The 22,528-nt window shown below is 40.7% G+C and overlaps 1 protein-coding gene across 3 annotated transcripts in view; it reads right to left on the bottom strand.

Annotated features, from left to right (window-relative positions):
- Positions 1-16,030, bottom strand: part of MED4 (mediator complex subunit 4) — a 47,848-nt gene extending 31,818 nt beyond the window's left edge. Inside the window, exon 1 of one of the 3 annotated variants that reach the window (XM_003980375.6) lies at positions 15,887-16,030. The gene's annotated coding sequence lies outside the window, so the exon portion shown is untranslated. The remainder of the gene's footprint in view (positions 1-15,886) is intronic. The other 2 variants (XM_045052896.1, XM_045052900.1) reach the window with 2 other exon arrangements.
- Between the last annotated feature and the right edge of the window lie 6,498 nt (positions 16,031-22,528).

The raw sequence follows: 22,528 nt of genomic DNA, 5'->3' as shown, positions 1-22,528 counted from the left end.
AAGTACTGTATGACCCTGTGTGCAAATGAGTCACTGTATCCCCTGCAAAAGCAGAGATAAATATTGAAGTGCCAGGAAATGAAGAATTGAACCCACCTCAAAACCACCAAATTCCCAGACCATTTATATTCCCTTAGTATAATGACATCATCATTCTTTCCCATTTTTCCATTTACTTTCAAATACGTCCATCCTCGTGTTATCTGATTTCGACCCCAACCAGAAGATTTTTCCCATTAAAGACATAAGGATGAGTTTCCTGCTAAGTGTTTGAATAAAAGCAATGAGGTTAAAGGAGGTATCTTGGCACTCATCAGGGCAGAACAGTGGCTTCTTTGTCTTTTCAGATTCTCTGGTGCTTGGCCCTTGCCTCTTCTTGGATAACTTGTTGCTCTTTGACATGCTGGGCTTCGGCCAGGTCTGGTCCTCCAACCAACCCGCAAGTTATTCCCTTCAGGCCGCCCCAAGCCAGCAGTGAGCACAGTGACTCTCTGTCCTCAGCAATCAGGCTTCCAGAGACTGGCCTGCCCATTTTGTGAATCTAACACCTGATATAAAATTTCTAATTACAGACACCAATTTCTCCCTCCTAGGAGATCTGAAAATGCAAGCTCCACTCTTTGTTAGGACCTTTTATTTTCATTGGAAAGCCCCTGCCAAACGTTGGCCACATTTCACTCTGTCTGATCCATGCTTTTTTATCTCTTCTCAACCAGACAAGCGCATAATGCTTCATTTGCTGGATGACCAGGCAATCCATTTCCAAGATTGACTTGTACACAATGCTCCTGCTGGGCCAATGTGCTGTGCACAGCGCTCCAAAGGTATTTCTTGGGCTCTGGCGGGACTACTGTGTGGTTCCTCAACAAAGGCCTTACAATTTCTGAGTGAATTTAGATCATTCAGTTTTAGCTGCATCGGTGGTTCTTCCCTGAGTCTTTGGACACCAGTCCTGCTGTGGGTGTAATGCTGGATTTAGAGGTGAAATGGTGGAATTGTGGAACATAAACATTTGACAAGTGACCATTCTGACAGAGGCATATTTAAATCTTTTGCAAAATTATGTCTTTTTGGCTTGCTTGCATCCTAAGATATTGGTCAGTCAACTTTACAGCCACAGTCCTACTGGAGAGCCTGGCCCTGTCGGTGCCTCAAGTAAGGTGAAATGGGGAGAAGTCCAGGGATTATAAAGCTCTAACTAATCCTCTTTCTTATTCCAAGTAATACTTGATATTCACACGGTTTCTGTTGGGTATGCATGCACCCCAGGGACCTGGGTAGTACTCACAATGGCCCCAGGGGGTAGGGAAAAAGAGACTGCTGAGGTCTGACACTGCCCTGGGCTGTCGGTACAAGACAAAGGGTCAAGGTCAGAAGGGATCAGGGAGAGATGAGGAATCCTGGACTAGTCTGCAGGGAAGAGCAGATAGTGCACAGGCCTCTGTCAGGGACAGTTGGCAAACATTTGGCTAGACTGTCTCCTTCTCGCATTTCTTTCAGGAAATAATACAGTAGTGGAAAACTGAAGAGGGTTAGGTTAAAAAAAAAAAAATCTTGTGTCAACTCTGGGCCCAGGCCTTCCTGTTCATTCATTCATTCAGTGATATTTTTTTAAGTTTTAATTAATTAATTAATTAATTAATTTTTGAAAGAGAGTGCTAGAGACAGCGCATGTCCAAGTGGGGGAGGGGCAGAGAGAGAAGGGGACAGAGGACCCAAAGCGGGCTTCATGCGCACAGCAGAAAGCCCAATGTGGGGCTTGGACCCAAGAATGGTGAGATCATGACCCAAATCGAAGGCAGACACTTAACCGACTGAGCCACCCAGGTGCCCCCATTAGTGATTTATTGAGCAGTGATAGTAAGTACTGTTCCAGATTCTTACAATACAGCAGAGGATGAACCAAGTAAGTTCCCTGCCCTTTTAGAGCTCACCTTCTAAATGGGGATGGAAGATAATTAATGAACAAACATGCCAGGTAATTTTAGTTTATGATAAATATTATGAAGGAGTGGGGGCCATTTTACATAGAGTGGCCAGTGAAGGCCTCTCTGAGGAGGGTGATATTTTAGGTAAGAGCTAAAGGATAAAAAGGGGGACCTCACCGTGCAGCGATCTAGGGAAGATAGTTCCAAGCAGAATGAACAGCAAGTACAAAGGGCCTGTTTCCTAACACCTGGAATTATATGAGGCCCTGAGGAGGCTGGAGCATAGTGAGTGAAGCAGTGGGTTCGATGAGCTGAGCATGTCACACAGAGGCCTCATCATGTGTCCTGTAGAGCTCTTGCAGGTCATGCAGGGAGTTAGTATTTTAGTTTTGTTACAATGGGAGTGTAGAGGGCAGTCATTAGGTTGCTTTAAGGTGAGCATCACAAGATTCCAACAACCTAGTAGTCACTTGATCTTCAAGGTCACAGAGACCAATCAGATTTTGAGTAACTGTGTTAAACATTTCAATTATGTTGTCTATCAGGATTACAGCCCCTACGAAGGGAAGCTTCTCTTCTGACAGATCTGCTTAAGATATATCAATTAGAACAAAGGTACATCCAACAAAGTCATGAACTGCCCCTGCTCCCAATATCTAATAGTATCAGTGACCTAAGGTTGGGCCACACTCATTTGTCATCTTTTTTTTTTTTTTTTTTTTTTTTGAGAGACAGAGGGCACAAGTGAGCAAGAGTCAGAGAAAGAGGGAGAGAGAGAATCCCACGAGGGGCAGAGAGAGGGAGACAGAGAAGTGGGGCTCATGTTCACCCAAAGTGGGGCTTGTGCTCTCCTGATGTAGGACATGAACTCGTGAACCATAAGATCATGACCTGAGTGGAAGTCAGATGCTTAAGTGACTGAGCCACCCAGGTGCCCTTTATCAAATATTTATGAAGTGACTGTTATGCGCCAGGGATATATATAATGGTGAGCAAAACAGACACCTTCCTTGCTACCCTCAAGCTTACACTCTACCTAGAAAGACTGACAATTAAATAGGCAAACATAAGTTATTTTGCTAAGATAGGGAAAGTGCAGTGCTATGGGAGCATATAACAGCATAGTCAAGTAACCTGATCAAGGAAGACTTCCTGGAAGAAGTGGTGTTTAAGCTGAGAGCTGAAGACTAAGTAAGAGAAGTCCAGTTCTAGAAGAGGAAGAGCTCTCCTAATGAAGGAACAGCATATAACCAGAGGTGAGGGAAAACATAGCATATTTTAAGCAACTTAAATAATTTCAGTATGATGGGAGGTAGAGTACAAGATTGAGAAGTAAGAAATGAGGCTGGTGAAGTACCTAGGGACCAGGTCATGAGGCTACAACATGAAGTGTATTATAAGAATGTTAAGGGGCGCCTGGGTGGCTCAGTCGGTTAAGCGGCCGACTTCGGCTCAGGTCATGATCTTGCGGTCCGTGAGTTCGAGCCCCGCGTCGGGCTCTGTGCTGACAGCTCAGAGCCTGGAGCCTGTTTCAGATTCTGTGTCTCCCTCTCTCTAACCCTCCCCTGTTCATGCTCTGTCTCTCTCTGTCTCAAAAATAAACGTTAAAAAAAAAAAGAATGTTAAAATATCTGTACTTTATCATGTAAGCAATGGGAAATCTCTGAAGTGTATGGAAAATGGATTGGGAGGGGAGGAAGACAGTGGTAGTAAAATCATCGTAGTGATTCAGGTGAGAAATGGTAGTCATTTGACCAATAGTAGCCGTAGAGATGGAGGAAGGTTGACTGATTACAGATACATTTATCCACAGTTTGAAAAGATAACCTGGCATCAACTCTCTTTGTGAAAAATTAAGGAGAGAGAGAGAATGAAATTAACACAGAGAAAAGCCAAAGAGGCCATGATAAATTGTGTAAGCCAGATTTATAAGGCGGTAAGGATATGTAGATGCTGTGAGGAAAAGGAAAGGTATGCAGAGTACAGGGAAAGAAAAGGGTAGTGGGAAAGAAGAGTACATGTGGCCCATGAGAGAGGGAGGGGAGCGAGTGTCAGTCCCTAGCAGCCCAGTTCCTGACAGTTTTCCAGGTTCAATTCCCAAAAGGTTCAGTCAGCTTTATCCTGTGCTCTGTTCATAAATTCCCATGATCTCTTGTCTCCCTTATTGCTGCATCAAAAGGATCCTACCCCTGCTCCATTACACAAGCTAGTTTGATTGAGTTTTATTTCTTGCAACCTAAGGACTTTGAATAAAACAGTAATGGTTATACAAGTGAATTCTTCAAGAAGTGAATTAATTAAAACGGAATGCAAATTAATGCAGTTATAATGAAAAATATAACTCCTGAGTGATCATAGATGTTCGGGTTTATGGATCAACTACTTTTCAATGTGGTTAGTCCAGCTACGATCCAAAAGTAGCTTCAAGAGCATAGATTCAGAACAAAAAGTATTGAATGGCCTCATGTCTGATGGACCCGTTTCTCTCCCACTCAGTCTCTAGGGGGTGATGCTGAACGGCAAGAAACCACTTCTGAGGCAAGACAGCAAAAACCCTGAGGTGGTTACTCTTGGAAGATGTGGCAAAAGAACCTGGAAGAGAAGCTACCTCCTGGTGAAGAGGTAAAGAGCCAGGGGGAAGTGAAGGGATGACAGAAACCCAGGTTGATCAATCATGTTGGACATCAGGAAGATGGGGCGGAATGGGACAAGGCTCCCAAGTGTGATGACCATTGGGAGATCAGTTTGGCTGGGTACAGTACAAGAAAATTAAGCAACCTATTATGTTTCAGGCCTTGTGTAGGAGCAAAACAAATGACGATCTGGCCCATGTTCTCAGGGACTTACAGTCTAGTGAGAAACACAGACATGTACACAGGTAACATAAGGTGGAAAGGGAGAAGACAGGTAAGCACAGGCGCTATGGGTTTACAAAGAGGTTCAAGATATAACAGCTGAGCTCAGACATAAAGGTCAAGTTATAGTTACACAGGAATGTCAGGAAGAGCAAAATTACAAGTGTATTTGAAGGAGCTGAAGTACCAGAAGCAGGCTGTATTAGTAGAATATAAAGAGAAAAGTAGGGAATAGCAGAAGAAAAGTCTGGAGGGTTAAAGGAAAGTCATATCATGAAAGACATTTTTATTTCCAAGACTTAAAAAAAAATGGTAAAAGTTTTTTCAACAAAAATGTTTTCCTAACTGCAAAAATGAGTACACTAATTATATCTTCCAATTATAAAAACAAAAACAAACCCCAACAAACTAGAAACATAAGGAAACTGACAAAACACCATTATAATATAGCCATTGGTAAGTAGATTTTTAAATTCCAGATATCAAATAAACACAAAATAACATTCTATGGAAAAATTTAATCAAGCTCAATTTAGTAGAAACATGTTAGGATATGGACACTACAAAAGGTGAATATAGACCTTTCTCTTTGTGAGATAGAAACAAGCACCATATATTCTTTTCTATTTTGATGAAGCATCTACTAATATGGGTCATGTATTTAGCTACAAAGAAAATCTTAACAAGAGATCTTAGAGATTTTATAAAGTTTTTCTGATTAGATTCAATTAAGCTAGAAATCAATAAAATTTGACTTGGTTTTATAAGAGGTCACCGAGTGCTTTTTAAGCAAGAGAACAACACAATCATGTAGCAAATGGGTTGAAGGGGAGTTGGGAGAGACAGGAGGAAGGAAACCAGGTAAAGAAATATTGCAACAGTCCCGGGAAGTAGTAATGTGGGTCTGAACCAAGATAGGAAGAGTGGGGAATGAAAAGGAGTAGACAACTTCAAATATATTTAGTAGATAAATAACAAGGGCTGACTAATTGAATTTAGATGAGAGGGAAGTGTGGGTAGGGGGATGGAGAAGAGTTAAATGATTAAATTAGGTGGTGATGTGGGGAAGGTAGTATCATCAGTTTAGTGAAGAAGACATGAGAAGGAACAGGTCTGGAGAAATGGGGAGTTCATCTTTGAGCTTGATGAATTTGAGGAACATGGCCCAAAATCCAGTTTAAGGATATAAAGAGAACTGTATACATTGCTATTACCAGGATGATTATTCTTTTTTTTGTAGAAATTCAGAAGCTCCTCTTCTATTTGGTGCCCAGAAGGGAATGAGAGTGGCTTATCAAGAGTACTTAGTAGAACTTTCACCACATACTTCTTACACCCAGGAACAATTAAGACAGGTTTAGGAGTATCTTAGATGGGACAGAATGAAATCTTGCCATTTGCAACAACATAGATAGAATTAGAAAGTATTACGCTAAGTAAGTCAGTCAGAGAAATACAAATATCATATGATTTCACTCATTTGTGGAATTTAAAATACAAAACAGATGAACATAAGGGAAGGGAAGCAAACATAATACAAAAACAAAGAGGGAGACAAACCATAAGAGACTCTTAAATACAGAGAACAAACTGAGGCCTGCTGGAGTGGTCAGGTGGAGGGTGGACTAAATGGGCAAGGGGCGTTAAGGAGGACACTTGCGATGAGCACTCGGTGTTATATGTAAGTGATGAATCACTAAATTCTATTCCTGAAATCATTATTAGACTATATCTTAACTAACTTGGATTTAAATTAAAAAAAAAAAAAAAAGACGGGGCAAAAAATGTCCAATCCAATTGGGAAGATAATACTAAGGACTATATAGCCAGTGCCACAAATGTCCACTAAAGCAATTGTCCACTATTGGAAGAGGAGGCAGACTGTATGTGAAATAAGAATGGCCTTACTTTTAATAAGTCATGGGAAAACACCCCCCCCCCACACACACACACACCACATACACAAAGTCCTAGGAGACACAGAAGTCTTTAGGGTGCAGGATGGATCATAAATAATGGCTCACAGATAGGAATAAGCTGAGAGGTGGGAGGGAGCCGTGGAAGTCTCAGGACGCAGAGGAGCACTCTGGGGAGCAGAAGGGAGAGAGAGGGAACCCAAAGTATGGAAAGGAGTTGGAGCTCATCAGGGCAGACAAAGGGCGATGTGGCAAAGACTGTGTCAAGAAGCTAGTGTTACTTCATGGCTCTTGTGTAAATTAAAGCCATTAAAATTAATTTTGCCCCGTGAATTTTCCTGAGAATTTCTCTACACTTCTTTGGATAATTGATATCCAAGACCAATGAGGTTCAAGAGAAACTTTTATTTAACACGGACATAAAGATAAAGCCTTACTTTTTGTTTTCACATTTGAGGATTAAAGGATTTTGAGTACTTGAGGGGGCTTAGTAAGTGTTGATTACAATGATTTAGAAAATCCTTAGGGCGTCAAGTGGTGACGAAGCATAAGCCTTCTCAGAGAGTGTATTTAACCCTTACAGGCCCGAAGTCACATGGTACAGAGGGCATGGCCAGGGAAGAGGCAGACCTGCTTGGCCAAGTGGTCTCAAGAAAATGATATGATCTGTTTCATCTGTGGTTTTCTAGACTGTAAGATAGGAATTGTAATTTCTTCACTCATTCACCAAGTGTTTCATGAGTGCCCACTATGTACCAACTACTGCTCTACCTGCCTTGTAATATTAGTTTGAGAGTTAAATGAAATAATACAAATGAAAATACCTAGCATGGTGTCTAGAATCTATCAGGTTCTAATTATATTCACTCTTCTAACCAAGAGGATTTTTGGGGTATTTGAGTCATTATTGGGTCAGGCCAACAAAGGGCCAAGACACTCAGGGTGTTTGTAACAAATATCAGGGTGTTTTGTGGAGCAAAAGAATTGACTGAATTGTGAATCAAGAATGTGAAGACCTTTAATTTAATACATTTTTGAAGCAGTAGGATGGAGGGCAAAATGTTGCCTTCAGGGAAGTGAAGAAGGTCTAAGCCATGGTTATTCTAGGAAGCCTGTAGAGGGTGTGATGGAGCAGCAGGGGTGTTCCAAGTTAAGATCCATTGGAAATATGAATGTCCTCCTGGGTCTAGAACATTTAGAAAGAACTACAAGGTAGTTTGCTTCATCAACATGTTCAGAGTTAAGGTGCATGACAAAATAATTGTTCTGAGACATCTTTAACTGTAAACACTGCAGTGCACCCACTGAAGCCTAGAAAGTGAATTTGTAATTCAGGATAAATATTTTGAATTGACTGGATAAGGGCCTTGATAACTTAGACATTCCTGTTTTCCAGTGCTTCAAAGCTTCAAGTAATTCATTTGAAAAAAAGAAAGGAAGAAAGCTGACCCAAGCTGCAAAACATGTTTTCTCTCAGTATTACTTTTGCTTCTGAAGTGGGCTGGTTTCATTATCAAAGGGTGTGGCATTTTCCACTTGTCTTTTATAAATTGAACTTTAGCCCAGACCCTGAAGAGCCTAATGAGGTTGGTCAGAGGTCACAATGAGATGGAATATGCCTGACCCAAAGAGAAAATGGAAAGATCAAGGCCATTTGCAGGTGCCCCCTTAGTGCTCAGAAAGGCCATCACATTACTTATAACAATGTGTGATTAACTGTAACCGCCCTTAAGGAGCTTCTAGTCTATTGGAAAAGATTGAGAGATAAATGGGCAGTTACACCCTTTGATACACCCTGTCCATGGAGTAGCAATCCTGAGAGGCAACGGCTCTATCTATTTGACACAGAATGGGTTATGGGTTTCTTGGGCCACTGAGCAGTCCTCATAATGGATAGACTTGTGGGGGAATGAGGGGTGGAGGAGATTTGGGAATGCAGTCAGTGTGGCCTTGCTTGCAAGCTTCAGTGTGGCAGTGGTGAGTTCCAGGGAACCATTTGTTGCTATTGAAGGATTTGGTCAGGTCACCCACAGCAAAACCTGTATCCCTCCATGGCAACTCAGACACTGACAAAATGGAATAATAAGAGAACAGTAATCCGTTGATCCCTCCAAGAAATGGAGAAATGGCCTCCTCATGAAGGCCCCTGCAGACCTATAAGCAGCCATGAGGAGGCAGTCTCCAAAAACAGCATGCCCAGGAACTGAAGGAGCTGGGGGCATGGAAGGCCTGTAGTTCCCCTCCCTGAGCAATGCTGACCTTTGGGAGGAGGTTGTGCCATAAGAAGGGTCATCGGATAACAGAGTCTTTGCCATTCTCCTGGCCTGTGGAACTTGGGAACATAGACTCTCAACTAACTGCATGGAAAACAGCTCTGGGACTCTCTTACACAAGGGTGCCCCTTGGTAGATGATTCACACAAATGCCAAGCTTATAATTCATACGTTCATCAAGGGGGGTATGTTGGAGAGGAGGGCCAAACATACCATACAAAGGGAAAGCTTGATTTGTAGATTATTCTGCAGCAATTGCCTCTATTAAGGAGGTAACAGAGCAGGGTGTTTAAAGAGCATGGACTTGGGAGCTAAATGCTAGGGTTTCAGTCTTGACCTGATTTCTTTTTCTCTGAGACTTTGAGCAAGTTTCCTCATCTCCTAAGTCTCTGCTTCTTCATCTGTTGAAGGGGATAATAAGGGGACCTATGTCACAGAGTTGTTAAGACTAATGTGAATAATCCAAGTCAATGCTGGCATATAATACATACTTGATAAATAGCAAACATAAAGTATGACCTGACTTATAAAATGTGAATTGTAACCTATTTGTCCAAACATAAGCAAGATTTCTACTTAATTGCTCATAGAGTAGTAACTGGTCACGGGGTGGTGATTGGAAAAGATGAACTGGGACACAAATCAAAAGCATATTCTGCGATATGCCCTTTTTTTCTAAGACGCTCAAAAATCCCTCACTGATCTAAAGTTTTTATGGAACATAGTTTGGAAACCATTGCATTATTGGACCAAAAATAAAAGCTATATTTCCTAGGGGCACCTGGCTAACTCAGTCAGTGGAGCATGTGGCTCTCGATCTCAGGGTTGTGGGTTCTGGCCCCATGATGGGTATGGAGAGTGCTTGAAAAATAAAATCTTAAACAACAACAACAACAGCACTGTATGTCCTAAACTGATTACAATGAGGTCAGGCATACTTCCCACTTGCGCTAGAAAAACAGAGGCAACGTTTAAAGTTGGGCCCGCTGAAGGCATTCCTTCTAACACTTGGTGTCTATGCTCACAAGTGTGATCTTGATTTTATTTGAAGGGTTTATGACTGACAGTGTCATGGGAAACAGTTAACAAGAGACCAGCTTCAAGGAAATAAAAATCTGTTATTTGGGGGGCACCTGGGTGGCTCAGTAGGCTAAGTGTCTGACTCTTAGTTTCAGCTCCAGCCATGATCTCCCAGTTTGTAGGTCTGAGCCCTACATTGGGCTCTGCACTGACAGTGTGGAGCCTGCTTGGGATTCTCTCTCTCCCTCTTTCTGTCTCTCCCTCTCCCTTGCTCACTCCCACTGTCTCTCTCAAAATAAATAAATTAAAAAAAATCCGTTATTTGGAGCTACTGTGAATATACACAGAAGCTTTTAAAACATGAATAATAGAACATTGGTGAGATAGTGAGTAAAAAATTTAAGTGCCTGTGTATTTCATATATTAATACAAATAATATTATTTTAAACAAAGGGCATAAAAAGCAGGTGAGAAAACTTTGACTAAGAAATTAACCACCTCGAATTTGCCTAGCACTCTAAGAAGAACTGGCCAGGGTTTTTGTTAAATTGCTTAAGTCATTTAAACATGTGATATGAACTGTAATTTCTATTTATGTTAAGAAAAAGGCTCTGAAATGTAGATTGTCATTCAAGGATGACTAGAGGTTAAATCTGAGATTCATTAATTTTTAAGGCTTGTGGTTTTCAGATATTACCTCTGGGTGGTGACATTGAGGGAAAGGCCCGGGGGAAAGTTATCCCTGGCTTCTGGGAGTTCTTTGTCTCACGTCTACCCTCCCCTGGGGTCCCTTCTCCTCTCCATTCCTCAGCCTTAGTCTCCCCCATGTAGCAAAGGGTTAGGAGTTGAATTTCATGTATTTAATTACACATGCCTGGCAGGAAAAATGCCGTGGACAAGGCTGTGATCAAATGATAAGGCTACAGACAGCGACTAATTAAGAACGCCAAGCATATGTGAACAGTTTTGTTATTTCAGAATAGAGATTAATAAAGTTAATGTTTTAGGGGCACCTGGGTGGCTCAGTTGGTTAAGCTCCGACTTCGGTTCAGGTCATGATCTTGCAGTTCGTGGGTTCGAGCCCCACATCGGGCTTTGTGCTGACAGCTCGGAGCCTGGAGCCTGCTTCGAATTCTGTGTCTCCCTCTCTCTCTGCCCCTCCCCCACTTGTGCTCTGTCTCTCTCTATCAAAAATAAATAAATGTAGGGGCGCCTGGGTGGCGCAGTCGGTTAAGCCTCCGACTTCAGCCAGGTCACGATCTCGCGGTCCCTGAGTTCGAGCCCCGCGTCGGGCTCTGGGCTGATGGCTCAGAGCCTGGAGCCTGTTTCCGATTCTGTGTCTCCCTCTCTCTCTGCCCCTCCCCCGTTCATGCTCTGTCTCTCTCTGTCCCCCAAAAAATAAATAAATGTTGAAAAAAAAATTTAAAAAAAATTAATAAATAAATGTAAATAAAAAAATAAAAAATAAAGTTAATGTTTTATATATTTAATAATACAAACTCTATATTATTATGCCAATAGACAATCAGGCATAACTGGTATATGCAAATTTTACTTTCATAGCTTAACTCTTCTCACTTTTGGTCCTCACAATAGTACCATCATGGCAAAGCAGGGTTGGGACAAAGAGAACCAAGGCCAGAAGTGGCTGATGGAGCAGAAGATGCGTGAAAACAGGCCCTGCATTCCTGGCATTTAAAGGTCTTGGTCTAAAGTGAGAGGAGAGAAGGATAAAATACTAAGGGTGAGGAAAGGGAAAGTTGTTCGTGTTGACATAGGAAGGAACAGAATAGGGATGGAGAGGGATTTTAGAAGAAGGAAGGGGTTCTGGGCAAGTAGGTAGACCTGCTCTTTAGCAGAAAAGGGGCCTGGTAAATACTTGAGCAGGTTCCTTCAGATATCTTTGAGGCTAATTGAGATTTTTCGTTCTCATCTCCCACTTTCCCCTACTACCTCAAAACATTTGTGGTACCCCAACTTCCTTAAACAGGGAATCAAGTTTTTCATTCCACAATTGGAGACAATGCTTGATAAGCAAACCAGCTGGTCTCACTAAAATGTTAATAGCTGATACTGGATCCTTTGCTGTTTTGATGGGAAGAGGAAGTAAGAGAATGTGAAGGCCCTGGAATGAAAAAGCTTCCCAGAAAAGGAAAGGAAGCATATTAAATAACAAGAGAAACAACTAATATTTATTGAGTACTTATGTGCCAGGTTCTGTTCTAAGTGCTTTACATGAATTAGCGTATTTGATCCCCACAGCACCCTGTCTGAGGTACATACTGTTACTAATCACCATTTTACAGATGATGAAACTGAGTCGTAGAGAGGTTAAGAAACTGGCCCAGGGTCATACTGGTAGGATCAAGGTTCGAACGCTGGCATTTCTAGTCCTAGCGTCCATACTCTTGGCCATGGCTGAAAGAAAATTGGCTCAGAGAGGGGATGGCCCAGGAAACAAGACTTCCCTACATGAATGATGTTGTCTGAAGTAGCTGGTTTTCTTCCAAGCATTAAGGATAAAGAGGAGTTCAGGCAGAGGTGCTTTATCTTGCCACAGATGCTGTCTCTGCCCCTCAAAGGAACACCGGCAGAGGTTGTTACTACATCCAACCCTATGGAACATTGTGATACGCTCTTGGTCCCATGTGTGTGCTGTTTTGCTGCTTGAATTAGTGATCCCGTTGCAGTTATTTAAGCTTTCTGTGCATTGGAGTCCACATTTGGAAATGGGGTTATTTCCACTTGTCAGCTCTCTGACTCAGAGGAATGCAGAGGGCTAATGGGCTGATACACACAAAGTGCTTTGAGCCATGAACCAGGACTGACTGAACTTTTAGAGAACAGTATGACTTGCCAGGGGTATTTAAACTGACATAAATGTTAGAATATTCTCCTAGTAGATACTTTGGATGTTCTTGGTTAAGCTGCCTGGTCCACCATGACTGCCTAAGTTCTTCTCTAGACTTTCACACTGAGCAGTGCTAATGGAGAACTGTCTGGTGGACCTAGGCAATGCCTGTATAGTCTGGGATTGTTCAAATTATGTAGAGATAAGGATTCCTAATTCAAAATAAGAATCTTCAAGCCAGGACCTTGAAAGCCATTGCTTATCAAAAAAGATAAAAAACAACTGGACCCATTCCAAGGAAACATTTAACCTAATTGCAAACACCATACCTTGGCATTTAATTCCAATGAGAGTGTTTTAACTGACACTACCAAGGGCAGAACCGATTGCAAATTAAAAAAAAATAATAATAATGATTTACAAAGAGATGTGGGTAAGAAGATACCAGAGACTAAAAGAATGGGGAGAAGAGTTTCAGCTGCAGCTATGATTAAGAACCAACAGGCACAGGAAGTAATGATCAAAGTAGGGTTTTTGTTTTTAAAGAAAAGTGTGTCTGATTAATCCACACCGTCTAATGGAATTTCCCTCCCATTTTTTACAGTACAGAAGTATCAGTTGTCAACCTATGTTTTCAAATAAAACAATGAAAGCAGAAAGATGATCCCAATATTTTTAATAGATGCAGTCATCAATTCAATGATATTTATGTCTTGTATCCATGCACCTTAGCACAGTCACACTTCTCCAGACCTGAGAAAGGAAGCAATCATTGTGAGCTAATAAATAAACACGACCACTGGGAACCAAGGGGGAAATTCAGGAGCAGAAATGGGACAGTTTAAAATAGTTTACAAAAGAGTTTGAGAGCAAAGGAAGGAAACTGAACAACGAAAGGGAGATGGTAGACCATGAAGACCATAGAGTATTAAAGAAGTACAAATCCAAAGCAAGGAAAATAAAAGACAGTTTTCCTGAATGCTGTTGTGATGCAACCCATTTCAGATAAAGGCTATAACAACTTTCCCCCAAAACAATTAGATGCAAAGAATTTGATTTTAAGATGCTAAGCCTTCTTTTTGGCAGCATTTTTTTATATTTACAGACACTTCTTTTTAAGCACTGAAGTCCCTACCTATTCCTCACCAAAGGGAAAGTACTGATGCAGTCTCTTTAGTGTGAGAGTAAAGACAGGCATAATCTTCCCAGGAGAATTTACAGATTAAAGCTCTTCTTTACATGAGCAGGAATTTTTAGCTGGAAAGCTGTGGAAGAGGTACAAGAACTTCCCTGGTGTCCCTCCTCCCAAATCTCACTGAAGGCACTTTCTGCTTTTGCCTCTGTCTTCCTTGGTCATCACCATTTATGATGACGGTTGTATCTGGTTCCCCAACACATCTTCACGTTGTCTTTGCCCAGATTGAAAGGGTTTCTTTTCAATAAAGAACAATGGGATTTGTGTAAGGCAAAGGTCATTTTGGTAAAATTGAGCTGTGATAATTTGCTACGTCCAGTCTATGATAAGGTCACTGAAAACCCACTAATGAGCATTACAGCGTAAGGGAGACCAGTAGTCCTTTAACAGCCCCATTTCACCTACAAATGTTCGCTGCTTTTGCTGAGAACTGGGGCGCAGGGGCTGGTGCTCCGAGTCTCTGTGCCAAAGCTTGTTTACAAGGGGGTGAAGGATAGTTTCCTTGGCCACACTCTGTGGTCCGCCCTACTCTGCGCTGGACTCAATAGGAGGAAGGGTGGAGTAGTCACACAGAGTTTTGACAATGCTCTGGTTCTTTGCACCCCAAATATTTACTGAGAAAGTCAGGTCATTCTTTACAGATGCCAGGCCTAACCTACAAAAGCTGGCGGAGGGACAGGAGGAAAAAGAAGGGCTCTCTCTGTTTGGTAAAGATGTACTCACTGGGTCTAGAGTAATTGCAAAAGCAGCAGTACAGAAATGCTAGAATGGTCCTACACCCCCTCCTCAAACTGATCACCCATTTGAAAACTCAGCTTCAGGGCAACTTGCCTATACAGATCCCACCCACACATTCCTGAGTCTACAGGCAGCTGTTTTCTTCTGCCTGGAATAGTCTTCTCATCTAGAGTCTACCTTTTCTTCCGGATTCCTCTCCAGTCCTCTCCACATCCCACTTCCTGTTTTAAGCCTCTCCCAGCATTAAGTCCCAGCCCACAGGAATCACTTTGTTCCTTAGCCTCCTACACCACTTGCCTAACACTGGTAACTCTGTGGCATTTATCTGTTTATCCATTCAGCTCCCCATTTCCCCAGCATCCGACATGGCACATAACAGTCAACCTTCACTCTGTGCCTAAAAATGATGATAAATTATTATGGTAGACTGGTGCAGGCATGCCTGTCTCAAGTTCATGTTTAGGTAATTTCTTTTTTTTTTTTTAATTTTTTTATTAGAAAAAAATTTTTAAGTTTGTTTTTGAGAGAGAAAGAGAAAGTACAAGTTGGGGAGGGACAGAGAGAGAGGAAGAGAAAGAATCCCAAACAGACTCCACACTGTTAGCACAGAGCCAGACATGGGGTCAAACTCATGAACTTTGAGATCATGACCTGACACGAAATCAAGAGTGGGACCCTTAACCAACTGAGACACCCAGGCACCTTTTTATGTGATTTTTAAACTCAAATGAAAGGTTTTCCATGGTTAACACACATGAAATGTAGTAAATCCTTAATATGTAATTGTTTTCAGACATCATGGGTTTTATTAGGACGCATAAGAAACAACACTTGGCAGATCTGTGGTAAAAGGAAGAACAATTAACTATAGAGAGAGACAGGAGCAAAGAAAGGATTCATACAGTCCTAAACCCATACTGGTATGACCAACCGGTCCAGTTTACCTGGAACTTTGCCAGTTTTAACACTGAAAGTCCCATGCCCTGGGCAACCCCTCAAACCCAGACAAATTGGCACAGTTGGTCACCTACCAGATGGCCAATGAGCATTTTGACAAGGAGCAAATGCAGGTTTTAAATAATGGGCTGAGCCCCCTTTCTCCTCTCTCACCTCAAATCCTGGTGCCACAAGCTTCTCCAAAGATACTTCACTCTTTGATGACAAGTGCCCAGTTCCCAGAAAGGAATCCTGGGTTTATTCAATTCTCTCCACTTCAGAAGCAATCTCAGGCTTGGGAGGACAAATGGTCAAGGGAAAAAGCTTTATACAGAGTTCTCACAAAACAGAAACTAAAAGGAGTATTTGGAACAGGAAACAGTGACCTTTATGGCATGATTCCCAAAGGGAAAGTCAAAGGCAGAGACTCAGAAAGGCAAATGTCCAGAGTCCACGGGAACTCCAACTTACTCTGAACATTCCATACCAGGCCTGCTAATTGCAGAGCAGAGCAGCTGGTGTGATAATGTCCCTGTGCAATCCACCTGACTGTGACAATTCAAGTGCGTAGATTAACAAGAACACTGGGACCTAGGATTATGACTATATCTGAATGTTGTCACATATAGCAGAACATAGTAATATGTTCTGAGAGACAAAAATCTATATGACACAATAGACACATTCTGAAAAACTGAAATGGACCTGAAATAAGCATAATGGTAACATCATAAATAATGGTATAGTCAAAAACCAACCCTAGCTCTGTAGTTTGTAGAATGATGGGAATTGTTTTCCTTAATAGAATGATAACAAACTTAAGAATTTTGATCTGCATGATGTTGAACACAGCAATAAAAGCAAACCTGGGAAATGGAAATTTTTACCGTTTGTATCTCTATATATCACTCAAGGGAAAGGTGGGGTTGATTTCTTTAAGGACAGATTTCTGGGATTGCCTGGCCGGCTCAGTCAGAAGAGCATGCCACTCTTGATCTCAGGGTTGTGGGTTCAAGCCCCACATTGGGTGTAGAGTTTACTAAAATAACAATAATAATAATAAGCTTTAAAAAAAAGTATAGATTCCTGTGACTAAAAATGTTCACATGTACTGTGGTACAAGTGCAGGTAAGGCAACTTGGCCTAAGGTTGAAATTTAGGGTACACGGTGCAGAATATAATGTTACCACCAGAGGGTATTGTTTCCTCTTCCGGATTGTTGGCAAGTTTATGTAACCACAAACTAACTCTAAACCAGCCCCCACTAAAAATGGGCCAGGCCAGATCCCAGCAAACTGGATTAATCTATAATAGTCCCACAAATTCCCTTTTTTCCTCCCATTTTCGATAGTGTTTGGTTTTCCTTCGGTTGAGAGAACCATGCTGGCAGCAAGCCAAACTATACAAACTGTACGGAGAAAACAGATCACGCCCCTCCTACTGGTCAAAACAAGAGAATGGCCACTTAGGAAATTAGCCCAGGTGGCTATTTCTGATTATCCCAGGAGGCAGGAGTTTCCAGGGACCGAGAGCTCAGCAGCTGAAAAGAGTGAGCAGAGAGATTTCAGGAGCAGCACGGCCTCCCACATGAATTTTGATGTAAGCTGATTTACAACTGAAAAAGGTCCATGTCTTGTTAGAGACCAAAAAGCCTAGGAAAGTTACCAGAGAGATTTTGACAACTTCCAAAGTCAGCCAGGGAATCTGTCCCAGCCCATTAGTATACCGAATTTAGAAACCAAGGCCCTGGAAAGGTGCCCCAGGAAGATGCCCAAGAGAGTCAGTTTGAATCGGGCTAAATGCTTACTCTTGAAAAAAGGAAGGCTTTGTCCCCTCCAGCTCGTTCAGTGCCAGAGGCTGTCAGGGAGACAGGCTGCAAAGCGCAGAAATATGGGATATTAGGTCATCTGCCTGACCGAAAGCAAGTTCAACAAATACAAACTTAAAGTCAATAAATAGTTTCCCTTTTTTTTTTTTTTGACCAAAAATAATACTTGCTCATTGCTAAAACTTCAAACAATACAAAGGTAAAAGTAACAAGTGAAGGACTTTCCTCTCAAAGCCAGCCCACTGACTGAGGGCTGAGGAGCCCCATTCACCAGGAATATTCACTGTTGATGATTTGCCCATATTTTTCAGGGCTTCCAATTTCTATGAATAATAAAAAAATTTGATTGGTCTGTCTAACTTTCTATCTATGTATTCATCCCAGGCATCTCTCAATCACCCATTGGTTTGTTTTTTGTGTTTTGTTTTTTTTTTTTTTTGCAAAAAAAGGAGATCCTAAAATATATTCTTATAATTGAGTTGTTCATTCCATAGATCATTGAATTTTTCCAAGTCTATCTCATTCTTTTTAACACTGACATGGTATCCCATTGTACGGATGTCTCATAACTTTATTTAGCCCTTGCCCTATAGATGGACATTGACGCTATTTCCAATTTCTTTTTCTATTATGAAACTGTTATAATAAAATTCGTAATTAAAAGAAATAGTTATTAATGGGTATGTTGTGTTAAGGATCACATACTGTGCTAAGTCCTCTTATAGGATTTTAAGATGAATAAAAAATATTTTTGCCTACTTGGAGTTTACTCTCTAGTGGGGAAGAACTATAAATATCTGACACATGAAAAAAAAGACTCAAATACTAAGTCATCATACAAAGAATATTTCCAAACAAATACCATTCGCTGACCAGGGAGCAGAGAGAAGGGAGGCATCCGATTCTAACAGTTGGATTGGGAAAGGTTTCATGAATTGATTTCATCTATGTAGGGATTTGCTTTCGTGTATTTGATGCAGGGAAGTTGAGCTGGAAGCTTGTAGAACTCTTAACAAAGTCACCCTTTTCACCATGCACTGAGATACGATTTTTGCTGTCTGAATTTCCTTTAACAAATATAATTCCAGAAAGGCCTGGGAATGCTTTGTCCTTCTAAGCTTGTTTTGTTACGTTTAATCTACAACTTTATCTGATAACCTGAAAACTCACTACAAATGTCCAACACGGTACTTTTTTAGATAAGAGTGTGCTCTCCAAAATCAAGCACGTCATAGACTGTTCCATTATTCTTGTTACATGTGGTGTGACTGTCCAGAGAAAGACATTTTTATCAGTAAACTAAGGCCAACGGCGTGTTTTAAAGGGAAAACATTCGAAATAACTCACTTGTGATAACAAATCTCTTTAAGTCCGAATCCTCCCAACAATCATGTGAGCCTGCTGAAAGGAGAGTTTTTCTTTTTAAGCAATCTTAATTAGCAGGTCTTTTTCTTATTAACATCTTCAAAGTGCTTTGAGCTCCTCCCTAGATGAAAGCTTCTATGTGAGTACAAATTATTATTATGCTCACAAAATACACACACTAAATGCAGGAAAAGTGCAAACAGTTTAACTCTGCAAGCCTGCAATGCCCTTGAGACACTTTGATCTGCCAATATAGCCATCAATTATTCTATATCCTTTACTCTCTAAATGCATGCATCAAAGCATTCTCATGCACACCCTTGTAAATCCAGCTGTTTATTCCAAAATAGTTCCTCTTAATTAACCCTTGTTTCCTTTCCCCTTTGTTGGCAGCTGCTGATTCAGCTTCTGTTGAGAAGGTATACACAACTTGGCTGTGGAATGGAAAAGAACTCCAATTTTTCTTTACCAAGATGGTCATGACATAAAAGAAGTGCATTAATAAAGATTCTTTGATGACCTGGGAAAATGCATATGACGCAGTAAGTGAAAAAAAACATGGTATAAAAATGTATGGAGTGTTATCTCAACTGTAATACTAAGGATTGCTAGCATGAATTGAATACAAACATTTAGCTCACTGACCTGAATGCCTTACCTACGCAATATACTTTAATTTTCACCATGAGGTGAATACTGTCGTCTCCCTTGTTGTCATAAAGACTGAAGCTCAGAAAGGTTAACTGATGAGGTTCTGTCTGGCACTGTCTGGTTCCAAAGCTCATTCCCTTAAGTGATGGTCATGCTGCCTTTTAACAGTGACTGCCCCTCGGTAGAGAGATTTGGGGTGATTTTTTCCTCCCAACGGTTTTTACACTTACACATTTTAAAAAGAAACAAAAATAACATATTAACCACATGAATTAATCAAATAAAAATAAAGAAGGCATTATTTATAGGCGTGCTGACTTGGGATAAATATAAGAAACATGTCATTAAGCTCAGAGTTCTCTGGGTCTTTACTTCTTCATCTTTAAATTTTTTTTTAATGTTTTATTTATTTTTGAGACAGAGAGAGACAGAGCATGAGCAGGGGAGGGGCAGAGAGGGAGGGAGACACAGAATCCAAAGCAGGCTTCAGGCTCTGAGCTGTCAGCACAGAGCCCAATACAGGGCTCGAACTCACGGACTGCGAGATCATGACCTGAGCCAAAGTCGGCCACTTAACTGACTGAGCCACCCAGGCACCCCTACTTCTTCACCTTTAAAATGAAGGGATTGAACCAAGAGATTTCAGAGGCACCTTTTAGTTCTAGTAACACTTCAGTCTTTTGGTTCCTGATTATGCCTCAGGGATGGCACTTTCCTTCAAAACTAAGTATGTTCTAGTTCCCTAAGTTTGCTCAAAGAGTTCTGTTAAGCACCAAAAGAAGAACCATAGTACTGTTAAATGAATCCAGGTGGTAATTCACCTTTGAACACCAGAGAATAATAAAGACTACTTTTGGTAGTGATGAATATTGAATAAGCATTAATGTAAAGTTATTATGTAATTAATAAATTACAATCATAAGTGAAGAATACGCACATTTTTCTGATCTCATTCCAGAGTAAAAGACAACAAGTTGCATTGAAAATCAGGGCCAGGTCTTTTTCTGACCAGGGTTTAGTTTGGACATGTCTGGAATGCAGGAGTATGAAACCCTTTGAAACAACACGGAGAGTGGGTGTTTCCAGCTGAGAGGAGCATTTGATCTTTTCTTGGAAAATAAGTACCTGCACTACAAAGGAGGGTTGCTATCCCCAGAGAAGGACACAGGAAGCATATGGGACCAACCATGAAGAAAGGACAGAACCATCTAAAATACTATAAATGTTAAGTTGTTTGGGAAGCATGAAGAATTTTTATTTCTGGCCACTGAGCATTCTATTTATTTATTACTTTTTTTTTTTTTCAAGAGTGGATGAGTCTTTACTTGGAACACTTTGAAACGCAGAGTCGCATTTTTCAACAAGAGAAATGTAAAGATTTAGCACATATGGGTGTTCAGTAAATTCTAACTCATTGAAGGAAGCATATTAATAATAAAGCTTTAGTTAAAAGTATAGGATTTTTTGTTTTGTTTGTTTTTTAAGATGAGACTTAGGAACAGTACCCTTTCCTCAATGAATGTCTAGAATTTCATCTTCTACAGATGGAAAAACTTTTCATACCATGTGGATCAAAAATTCAAATATAAAAAATGAAATCGTGATAAAGTTAACAATATAATACCTTAAAATTTCAGGGTACCCGGGTGGCTCAGTCAGTTAAGTGTCCGACTTCAGCTCAGGCAGGTTATGATCTTGCGGTTCGTGGGTTCGAGCCCTGTGTTGGACTCTGTGCTGACAGCTCAGAGCCTGGAGCCTGCTTTGAATTCTATGTCTCCTTTCTCTGCCCCTCCCCTGCTCTCACACTGTCTCTCTGTCTCTCTCTCTCTCTCAAAGGTAAATAAACATTTAAAACTTAAAAAAAAAAAAGAACTAGAACAAATTTTTGAAAATAATAAAATAAAAGAAATTTTCAGTCTGGCAGCAACAACAACAACTTACACACATGACAAGAAAAAATGGGTGAAATGGATCAAAGTTTACAAACTTCCTTTTGCAAAATAAGTCCTGGGGATATCATGTACAGCATGATGACTATAGTTAATAATACTGTATGGTATATCTGAAAGTTGCTAAGAGAGTAGATCTCAAAAGTCCTCATCTCAAGAAACAATTTTTGTCACTATGTATGCTCACAGGTATTTTTTAGTTAATTTATTTATTTTGAGAAAGAGGAAGGAGGGGCAGAGAGAGAGGCAGAGAGGGAATCCCAAGCAGGCTCAGAGCTCTCAACACAGACCCCAACATGGGGCTTAATCCCCTGAACTGTGAGATCACAACCTGAGCCACAATCAAGAGTTGGATGCGTAACCAATTGAGCCACTCAGGCACCCTGTATGGTGACAGATATTAACTAGACTAGTTGTAGTGGTCATTTTGCAAATGTACACAAATACCAAATCATTATGTTGTACACTTGAAACTAGTATAATGTGCCGATTATACCTCAACAAAAAATAATAATAAAGAATCTAAGAGATAATAAATAAATAAATAAATAAATAAATAAATAAATAAAGCAAACACATAAAAAGGATTTGCAATTCATATCAAGATAAAATGCATCTACCAATGCATAAAGAGTTCCTGCCAATCAAGAAGAAAAGGACTAACAACCCAATAGAAAAAAGAGGGGAAAAAATGAACTGAGAGTTCACAGAAGAAAAAACATATGGATCTTAAAGCTAAGAAAAAAATGCTCAACTTAACTCATAATTTGAGAAATGCAATATACAACTGTGCTAAGTTGTTTTGCCCTACCCATCAGGTTGGCAAAAATCTACAAATTTGGTAATGCTCTCTGCATTCAAGACCTTGGGAAAGGAAGCCTTTGCATTATGGGTAGAACAGTAACTTAGTATAACCTCTATGAAGGGCAATTTGGCAGATTTCCTTTGGAGCTAATGAAGCATAAACTTTGGGACTCCTCACTTGCACAGGCCCTTTTTGAGGCCCTGGGAAGATACCCAACA

The sequence above is a fragment of the Felis catus genome, chromosome A1 (genome assembly GCF_018350175.1).
Source record: "Felis catus isolate Fca126 chromosome A1, F.catus_Fca126_mat1.0, whole genome shotgun sequence".
In the NCBI taxonomy this organism is placed as follows: Eukaryota; Metazoa; Chordata; class Mammalia; order Carnivora; family Felidae; genus Felis; species Felis catus.
This window is presented reverse-complemented; position numbering and strand designations above follow the sequence as displayed.